This window comes from Diceros bicornis, chromosome 4 (assembly GCF_020826845.1).
Source record: "Diceros bicornis minor isolate mBicDic1 chromosome 4, mDicBic1.mat.cur, whole genome shotgun sequence".
NCBI classification, from domain to species: domain Eukaryota; kingdom Metazoa; phylum Chordata; class Mammalia; order Perissodactyla; family Rhinocerotidae; genus Diceros; species Diceros bicornis.
Window position 1 is genome coordinate 72,825,799 of NC_080743.1, and position 11,336 is coordinate 72,837,134.

Sequence of the window (11,336 nt, forward strand, 5' to 3'; positions counted from 1 at the left end):
TTACATCATGAAAGCGCCACGTGTAGACCCTCCCTCTCCCTGGGAACAAAACCCTAGAAACGGATTATCTCTCAACTGTATTTTAATACTCTGGCTGAAAACGTTTAATAAAAAAGGCAGATCTCTTCAACAAATGGTGTTGGGAAAACTGGATAGCCATATGCAAAAAAATGAAAGTAGACCCTTACCTTACACCATGCACAAAAATTAACTCCAAATGGATTAAAGACTTGAATGTAAGACCTGAAACTGTGAAACTTCTAGAAGAAAACATAGGCAGTACGCTCTTCGACATCGGTCTTAGCAACATCTTTTCAAACACCACGTCTGACTGGGCAAGAGAAACAATAGAAAAAATAAACAAATGGGACTACATCAAACTAAAAAGCTTCTGCACAGCCAAGGAAACCATCAACAAAACGAAAAGACAACCTAACAATTGGGAGAAGATATTTGCAAACCATACATCTGATAAGGGCTTAATCTCCAAAATATATAAAGAACTCATGCATCTCAACAACAAAAAAACTAACAACCCAATTAAAAAATGGGCAAAAGACCTGAACAGACATTTCTCCAAAGAAGATATACAGATGGCCAACAGACACATGAAAAGATGTTCAAAATCACTAACTATCAGGGAAATGCAAATCAAAACTACAATGAAATATCACCTCACACCTGTCAGAATGGCTATAATTAACAAGACAGGAAACAACATGTGTTGGAGAGGATGTGGAGAGAAGGGAACTCTCATACACTGCTGGTGGGAGTGCAAACTGGTGCAGCCACTATGGAAAACAGTATGGAGATTCCTCAAAAAATCAAGCATAGAACTACCATATGATCCAGTTATTCCACTGTTGGGTATTTATCCAAAGAACTTGAAAACACCAATTTGTAAAGGTACATGCACCCCTGTGTTCATTGCAGCGTTATTCACAATAGCCAAGACTTGGAAGCAATCTAAGTGCCCATCAAGGGACGAATGGATAAAGAAGCTGTGGTATATATACACAATGGCATACTACTCAGCCATAAGAAACGATGAAATCCAGGCATTTGTGACAACATGGATGGACATTGAGGGTATAATGCAAAGTGAAATAAGTCAGAGGGAGAAGGTCAAATACCGTATGATTTCCTTCATTAAGTAGTAGATAATAACAACAATAAACAAACACATAGATACAGAGATTGGACTGGTGGTTACCAGAGGGGAAGGGGGGAGGGAGGAGGGTGAAAGGGATAATTCGGTACCTGTGTGTGGTGATGGGTTGTAATTAGTGTTTTGGTGGTGAACATGATGTAATCTATGCAGAAATAGAAGTACAATGATGTACACCTGAAATTTTTGCAATGTCATAAACCAATGTTACTGCAATAAACAAAAATTTTTTTTAAAAAAAGGCAGAAAAAGTACATTAACGCCTCATATTGATCCATCAGGCTTTTTATGATCATGGACACAGAAGTGGAGTGGTAAAGCAGAGGCTATTTTCTTACTGTGATAACAGCAGGACAAATAAACAGGAAAACATTTAAAAAAAAAGTGTAGGTATGAGCTTAAGTAAGCAGATTGCAAAGAAGTCACCACCCTTGGGACTTCATCATTCAACAAAGCGATAAAAGAGTCAGTGATTTCAACCAGTAGCAGACAAAGGTACAGCCTTACAAATCAGATACTTCTCATCCCAATACAACTGCTAAAATCCAATTCTTTTGGAACAGTCTGCATTTTTTAATTCAAAATAAACCAAGAAATTATTGCTAGAAATTTATGAGGGAATAAAATTTGTTTTTCACCCAAAATTAGGTCACAGTCCAAAGAATCAAGTCACAGATTTTTTTTTCCTGTCTAGGAGAATGTATTGTGAAGATGCATGTTAAAAGAAGACAGTAAATCCTTGCTTAAAAAAAACAACAGACAATAGTAACAATAATGAAAATAAACATTTACTCAGATGCCATATTAAACCTGATCATAGTCACTGGGTCAGAAAGGTACATATGTTGGCAGGTAATTCATTCTTTTGTTCATGACTTTCTCAGCCTGGTGATACTATGGATTCTGGAACTCAGAACACTCTTCTACTTCTACGATACTCAAAAAAAGCAGACAGTTTTATGTATTTCTTTGCAGATAGTAACTATTGTTTTCTTGAACCAGTTTGCTCGATTTTTGCTAAAGCAATTTTCCTGTGAGTTATTGTTGAAGTTGCTCACAAAAAATTTATAAGCAAATAATGTCAGTAATTCAGGTTAAAAAGAAAAAAAATCAATTTGTTAAAAGAGTGGCTGTTGTGAAAGACACACAAATGTTCTTAGGCTCAAAAGAAAGTATGCAGTATGCTGATCACCTGGCCTTCTCTGTTTTTATCTTGTTTTAGGGGCAGCCTGGGAGAAAATTTTGCGTGGGTTGGAGGGCTGCCTCTGGGTTAATCTGCTCATTCAATGAAACTAAGAAAGATTATTTTCTATTTGCCCCTCTTGGTACTATTTCTATCCCCATTTCTGAAAAACAGAGTGACTCCTTCCTTTATTTCTACTTTGGAAAAATATTTGAAAAGAAATTTGTCTTACCCGGTGAGCCCCAGGTTTAGCTAGTGTGACATTTTACACTATATAAATTTCCACTGTTGAAGCATTTCTAGAAAAATTAAAATATTTCCCTCAGTAAACACAGCCATAGCCATTGCCCCTTTCCAAGAGAGTAAATCAGCCTTTGATTCATTTGGACATGTAGTTACAACATTTGTGCATGCATGAAGATAAAACGCAAAACATACATTCTCAGGATCTCATAAAACACACATATTCACAGGATCTCAGAAAATTGCCATGCCCCTTAGTGAGGAAATTTGATAGCCTTCTAACCAGTCACCTGCTTCCTATGTCTCTACATTTAGAGGCCAGAATTACCTTTGGAAGATTACTCACATCATTCCCCTGCTCAAAAACCCTTTGATGGATCCCTGTGGCCTACAGAATAAAGTTGAAAATCTTTAATATGGCATTCAAGGCCCTCCAAGACTTAGTTCCAACTTTCTGGCTTTCCTTCCCCTACAATTATCCACAGGTGACTTATGGCACTTCCAAATTCATTAAATTATTTGTATCTCATGAGAATCCTATGAAGTAATGCTGTTATTATCAGCATTTTACAGAAAGGGAAACTGAGGCTCAAAAAGGTTAAATAACTTGCCTGAGGTCACACAAGGGGTCAGTGGTAGAGCCTGACGGAGGCGTTCCTGCTTCGGCGTCCCGCTCTAACCACTACTCCACCACCCCTGTGTTCCAGAGACCCGCTTACCCCACTCTGCCTTTGCTCAAGCTCGCTCTTCGGTTTGGAGCGCCATTTCTCCCCCAACTCCCGCCTGTCCTTCAGGATCCAGTTCAAATGCTGCTGCCTCCCAGCAGTCTTCCCTAATCCCGCCTGCCCCACCTCCCTTCGGGTTTCCCTCCCTCACCTCCTCCTTGAGCCTCTTAAAGCATTTCACTCCTCTGCTCAAAAAAGGTCTGTCACTTCTACAGCGCCTTGAAGGCAGCGCAGTCTCCTCTTCCTATGTATTGCCCACAAACACCTTCCATAGAATCTTGTAATTAGTTTGTGTTCAACAGATTTTGTGGAGTTGAATTGAACGTGGCCGCTTCCGGAATAACCGTTCCTTACTACAGGTGGTTACATTGAACGAACAGCAGGGGGCAGCAAATCTAGTAAAAATCTGAGACACAGGATGAAGACCTAGGGGACAAACATACATACATAGTGATGGGAGTCAGTGTGGTTTAACGAAAAAAGTATTTTTAGTGGAAAAATATGAGTACCAATCCTAGCTACTCCTTCTTAGGTGAGTAAGTCGTTAATAAAATGTGGATCCTCATGCCCCGCAGGGGCATCCTAAGAGCTATGGACTAGTATACACGTGATCACATTGTAGATAAATGACAGCCTTTATTACGGATTCGCTTAGTGTCTGGTGACGTGTTTTGTACCACGGTACGTCTCTAATTCTCCCCTCCAGCTTGCTCCCCACCCGTACCGTCTTCTCCACCTCATCAAATAGCGTCATGGTCCCCCCAAGTGCTTCACCCAAAACTGGAAGCCTTGCGCAATTTCTTTCATTCTTCCATCCCCCACAACCAGTACAATAGCGGATTATATGGACTCGGCCTCTCAAAAGTATCTAGCATCTGTCCATGTCTCCTTATCACTGCTGCCACACCCTAGGCCAAAGCACCATTATCTCTTGCCTGGGTTCCTGCAATGGCCTCTAAATGGGTCTCCCTGTTTCCACTCCGGCTCCTTCAATCCATTCTCCACACAGTATCTGGTCACCTTTTTAAAGTCCAAATCGGATCCCAGCCCCCATGGCTTGAAACCACCATTGGCTTTCCATGATCCTTAGAATCAAATCCAGCCCCTGCTACTCCTCCAACCCCTCACAGCACTCTTCTCACCCTCCTTCCCAGCCTACTTGCTTTCTTACTGTTCCTCAGACACGCTGGGCTCATTCCCAATTCCGAGAGCCTGCTGGCTTCTGACATTCCTTAAACACACTATACACGAGCTGTTTCTAGCTCCTACAATGCTTTTCCTTCTAGATTTTACATGGGCATCTCCTAGTCATTCAGCCCCCAACTTAAATGTCACTCTCTATCATACTTTATATATATAACGTGTGTGTGGAATACATACACACACTTTTTGTTTGCTTGCCAACTAAAATTTAAGGTTCATGAGAGCAGGAACCTTGTTTTTCGTGTTGAAATCTATATCTTTACAGGATAAACTATTACTTGATACATGGCAGGTGCTAAATAAATAACTATTGACTAATGAATATTAATAAATCTGAATAATAACTAATAAATCTGAATAATAAGAATCCACATTAGCAAATAACTGTAAAATAGTCATATTCATACATTAAACAAACAAACATTTATTAAGTACCTGCCATGTACCAGATGTTGTGTTAAGTGGTGGGAAATCAAGAGTGAAGCACATCACATCCCTCAAGGTCTGATATTATGTTTTTATTATGGCAATTAGGACTTTTTTATAATAAGAAAAAAGTGCATTCTTTATGTTATTCTCTTATTTCTTCATCTTTCGAGTCCTTATTGTCCACATGGCCTAGTGGGAGGGTGGGTAGGTTAATAGACTTTGACAGGCCTGGGTTCAAATCCCAAGATTCCCCCAACCAGCAGCATGTATATGAACAATTTATGTAACCTCTTTGGATCTTTTTTCTTCATCTAAACGAAAAAGAAGATAACAATACCTCTCTGGCAGGGTTCCTTTGATACTAAAATGAGTTGACACCTTTAAAGCACTTTCTCCTAACTTTTTACTTAGCTGGTCATCAAGATACGAGATACCCGATCCTGTGATTTCCTCCAGATATAAACCATGGTTGAAACATGTCTGTATCTTACCTCAGATCCTGTTTTTGAGTAGCATGACAGCAGAACGGTTAAGTGTGCAGGGCCTTAGGGCAGGACTACCTCTGTTGGATTACCAGGTGTGTAAATATTCAATTTCTGTATGCCTCAGTTTCTCTCAATAAAGAATGAGAATAACAGTACCTCTTCATAGGATTGCTCTGAGTGTCAAATGAGCTATGACACAAGAAGCATTTAGAACAGTGTTAAGCACACAGCAAGCACTCGATAAAGGTGCACTATTGTTCCAGTTATTCATTGCTGGGTTAACAGACCACCCAAACTTAATGACATAAAGTAGCAACCATTTTATTGTGCTTCTGAATTCTGTGGGTTGGGAACTTGGAAAGTGCGTAGGGCGGATAGCTTATCTCTACCCCACTATGTCCGAAGCCTCAGCTGGGAGGGCTGTGAGCCTGGGTTGATTCTACGGCTGGAGGCTGGAAACATCTGAAGGTGTCTTCACTCACAGGTCTGGTGGTTGATGCTGGCTGTTGGCTGGGACCTCAGCAGAGGCTGTTGGTCCAATACGGGGCCTCTCTATGTGGCCAATTGCTTCTCTCAGCATGTGTCTGGCTTCCACGAGTCAGTATCCCAAAAGACAAGAATTGCAATCTGTAAGTTTCTTAAGAACTTAGCCCAGAAATTGGCACAGCATCACTTCCTCTGTATTCTTCTGGTGACAGCAGTCACAAAGTCCTCCCAAGTTCAAGGGGAAGGAACACAGACCTTACCATCTGATGGGAGGAATGTCAACACCATGTTATAATAAGAGCATGTAAAGTAAAATATGTTGTGGCGGCCATCGTTGGAAAATACAGCCTGTCACAGCTATTATTATTATTAATATTATGCCCTAATAGTCATAAAAAACACTTAAGCCCTTAAAGCAATCCTGAGAAAAAAGAACAAAGCTGGAGGCATCACAATCCCTGACTTCAAAACATACTACAAGGCAATAGTAATCAAAACATTGTGGTACTGGTACAAAAACAGACACACAGATCAATGGAACAGAATTGAAAGCCCAGAAATAAAACCACACATATATGGACAGCTAATCTTTGACAAAGGAGCTAAGAACATACGAGTGAGAAAGGAAAGTCTCTTCAATAAATGGTGCTGGAAAAACTGGACAGCCACATGCAAAAGAATTAAAATACACCATCTGCTATCGCCATTCACAAAAATTAACTCAAAATGGATCAAAGACTTGAAGGTGAGCCCTGAAACTCTAAAGCTCTTAGAATAAAATATAGGCAATACACTATTTGACATTGGTCATAAAGGAATCTTTTCAGATGCCATGTCTACTTGGACAAGGGAAACTAAAGGAAAAAATAAACAAGTGGGACTTCATCAGATTAAAGAGCTTCTGCAAGGCAAATGAAACCAGAATCAAAATGAATAGACAACCCACCAGCTGGGAGAAAATATTCACAAAACATATACCTGACAAGGGGTTAATCTCCATAATATATAAAGAACTACCACAACTGAACAACAAAAAAACAACCAGATCAAAAAATGGGCAGAGGAAATGAACAGACACTTCTCCAAAGAAAATATACAGATGGCCAATAGGCATATGAAAAGATGTTCAACATCACTAATCATCAGGAAAATGCAAATCAAAACAACACTAAGCTATCACCTTATACCCGTTAGAATGGCTATAATCATCAAGACAAAAAACAACAAATGTTGGAGAGGATGTGGAGAAATGGGAACCCTCATTCACTGCTGGTGGGAATGCAAATTGGTGCAGCCTCTGTGGAAAACAGTATGGAGGTTTCTCAAAAAATTAAAAATAGAAATACCCTATGATCCAGCTATCCCACTACTGGGAATCTATCCAACGAACCTGAAACCAACAATCCAAAGAGGCTTATTCACCCCTATGTTCATTGCAGCATTATTCACTATAGCCAAGAAGTGGAAGCAACCCAAGTGTCCCTCGACTGATGATTGGATAAAGAAGATGCGGTATATATATACTATGGAATACTACTCAGCCATAAAGAAGACAAAATCGTCCCATTTGCAATAATATAGATGGACCTGGAGGGTATTAAGTTAATTGAAATAAACCAGAGAGAGAAAGACAAACACCACATGATTTTGCTCATATGTGGAATATAAACCAACACACGGACAGAGAGAACTGTGTGGTGGTTACTAGGGGCAAGGGGGCTGTGGGGTGGGCACAAGGGGTGAAGGGAGGCATGTATATGGTGACAGACAAACAATAATGTACAACCAATATTTTGCAATGTTATGAACTATTAAGACATCAATGAAACAAAAAAAAAAAACTTTTGTCTTAAGGGATGCCCTCTCCAGGGCCCGAAAAATTGGGATAAGAGAAATGAGAAGAGAGAAAGGGACAGTAAGCATTAGCCATCCGTGAAGCATCACAACTTAGAAATGTTAGTCAAATGCCGTTATTTGACAGATGACAAAACGTGGCTAAGAGAGGTGAAATGACTTGCCCAAAATCATACAGGTGCAGAAGCACCAGGATATTTCTATTTCCAACACATTGCAACACCTGGAAAAGCAACAAAAAGTAGTTAGAAGGAGAAGAAATAGGAAGATGATAAAGAGAGTACGGGAGAACCAGAGAAGGTCGTGGAGAAGGAATGGGTAGGAAAAACAAGTAGAGAGTTGTCAGCAATAATGTTGCCTTGGAATAACATTGGCAAAACTCCTTGGGCCTTTGGGAGGACTTCTGTTGCTTCCTCACCCTGAGCATAGATTTTGGGCTGGAGAGGTGAGCGAGGAGTGGAAATTCACCAAGTTCTGCTACAACAGATGCCTCTTTCTTCCTGTTATTCCCTGTTAGCTTGTTTTCCTGGTTGCCTGGACTAAGCTTCTACATCTTGTGTCATCAAACTCTCTCTAAGGCCAGTCTCCACCTCACCCCTCTTAATGGGTTCTTCTCCACGCCTCCAGTGTCCCTCTGGTCACCTAGTGTGCATTTGATTTGGGGTCCTGTTCACTCTGGTGTTTGGTCTCAGATTAGGGCTCTAAGCCCTTGGGGACAGAGTTCATTCTGAAGTTTGGTGCTTTGCAGAGCCTCTGTGTGTGGTGGAAGCACATCCACAGTGGAATCTCCAGCCTGGTCCTTTACCATCCTGGCTCTCCTGCCTTCATGCTGCTCTGTCCCACCACAGAGAACAACGCTGCTCTAAGAGCCACCCAGAGAAGTTCACCTTTTTTTTTTTTGTGAGGAGGTCAGCCTTGTGCTAACATCTGCCAATCCTCCTCTGTTTTTGCTGAGGAAGTCTGGCCCTGGGCTAATATCCATGCCCATCTTCCTCCACTTTATATGGGACGCCACCACAGCGTGGCTTGCCAAGCGGTGCGTCGGTGTGCGCCCAGGATCTGAACCAGCGAACCCCAGGCCACGGCAGCGGAGCGCGCACATTTAACCGCTTGTGCCGGCCCAAGTTCACCTTTCTTTTAAACTCACTTCAGTATGAACCACCAACCTTCCTACTGGAAGGCCTCCTCTATAGCCAGCTTAATTATGTCCAGTCACTAAGTAATCCTATTTCTCATTTTTGTATGCTCAGTGGTGCCAGAGACCAATAGCCATAAGAGCTAATATAATAGACATTCTTACCACTAATAGAGCAGACCTTCCCTCTTTCTTCTCCAACATAATTGTCCAAATTTCTTATTTTTACTACTTCATCAAGCATTTACCAAGAATTTATTACATGCCAGTTTCATTGGGAATACAAATATGAATAAAGTACCATCTCTGCCCTCATAGAGTTTATGGTCTAATAAAGAGATTATACACTTAGAATCCCTGGACTGGACTCAGGGAGTCTGTGAACCCCCAAAATTACATGCTAAGCTTTGAGGGGTATGTGCAATTTTTTGAATGCAGGATAAATCCCTTTTACCAGATTCTAACCAGGCACCTTGACACAAAGATGAAAAACAGCTGAGATATAGATCAAGTCCCAAGCAAGTGTCACTTTCATGATCAGAGACAAAGAGAGAAGGGGGTAGGGTTTACTACGTGTAGTCTCAGTAGAGGAGAGGTCAGTATTATGTCCCGGCAGGACTGTAGAGGGGAAGTGATGGTTTACAACCAGCTGGTAGGTGCCTGATGTTGAAAACACCTACTTGACCACTGGGTTGGAGAAGGAGGCTGGTTGCAGATGGAGGTGCAACTTTAAAAACCTTGTCTCAAGGGAGGCCCTCTCACTGTTATTTAATCCACTTGGGTGACCTCTTCTTCATATTTTCCACAGCTTTATCATTTTCATTATTATTCTCAGAACACATTTCACCACCCTTTCCATGTGCCTCTTCATCTATAAGCCCAGACCCAAAAGGGTTCTCTGGTGAGTTGCTTACACAAGCATGTCATGTGGTACTGAAGGACACTCTCTTCCTGGCCTCAGTCTGGATCAATTTGGCCAAAATAGTCACAAGTTAATTTAAAAAATGTTTTGCATAGTACTTGCTCATTCAGTTTAAGATCACTGTGCCCTAAAAATATTGTTACTATCTTCCAAAGTTTGCCATTCTTTTGAGTTTTTTCCACTGCTGATATATATAAAATGATACACAATAAATATGTATATATGATATGATATTAGATATTATATGATATATACATATATATTATCATTCAAACAAGCCCTCTTTTATCAGAAGTGGAAAATAGAAAGAAAGAAGAAAATTTGGAGAAACGAAAAGAGTGAGCATTGAGGGCCCCCACTAATCAATTTTCTGATATGATTTGTATGTCATTGACAGTTGAGGGAATCCTATTACTGTGCGAGAACAACTCATAGTTTTTATAGCCAAGAAGATCATAACAAAGCATTAGAATGAACTTTCCTCAGGTTAGGTCAAGTTATTTTGCTGTTATCCAAAGGCTGCTAAAATACCCATCTAGTAAACAGGCAAAATGTGACGTCTAGAGTAAGGAGCAGATTACACCAAGTTCCTTTGCATGAGGAAATTTGGTGTTTCAGAAGGAATTACATTAAAGAAAGCATCTGATCAATCATTCCATTCTGTCAGTATGGCAGCAGAATCTAAAAATAATTTTAGCTCTTACTTCTTAAACATCCACTTTTAATGATTTCATAACCTTTGTCACACACTTAGAAACTAACTTCATTAGAATATATTGAAGTCATCAAGCATTCACAAAACACCTATTGTTAGCAAGGTGCTGTGCTAAGCTTTGCAGAGGATACAGCTATGAAGAAGAAAGGGTCCTTCCCTTAGGGAATTTACAGGATGGTAATACAGACTCATATATTTATAAGCAACTATAAGTCAAGGCTGAAAATATTAAATGCTATAGTAGTAAAAAATTCAAAACTCAAGAGAAGCAGAAATGAAGGAGAGAGTATGTGGATTTCCAAAGCCTGAGAAAGGTCTCACGAAGGAGGCAAAATCTGAACTGGGCTAGGAAGGTGTAGGATGTCACTAAGTGAAGAGGGGGACAAGGTCATTTCAGGCCCAGCATATGGCAAGAGGCAGAGAGAAGGAAATTATAATACACGTCGTGGGAACAGCAAAGAGCCAGTTTGGTAAGAACAAATATCTTGAGGAGGTGAGTAGAAAGCAATACATCTAGAAAATTATGTTAAAAAAAAGAATTTTAAGGGCCAGCCCCGTGGCTTAGCAGTTGGGTGCGCGCGCTCCACTGCTGGCGGCCCAGGTTCGGATCCCGGGTGCGCACCAACACACCGCTTCTCCGGTCATACTGAGGCCGCGTCCCACATACAGCAACTAGAAGGGTGTGCAACTGTGACATACAACTATCTACTGGGGCTTTGGAGGAAAAATAAATAAATAAACTTATAAAAAAAAAAAAGAATTTTAAGAGTTTTAAATACATAGTAAGG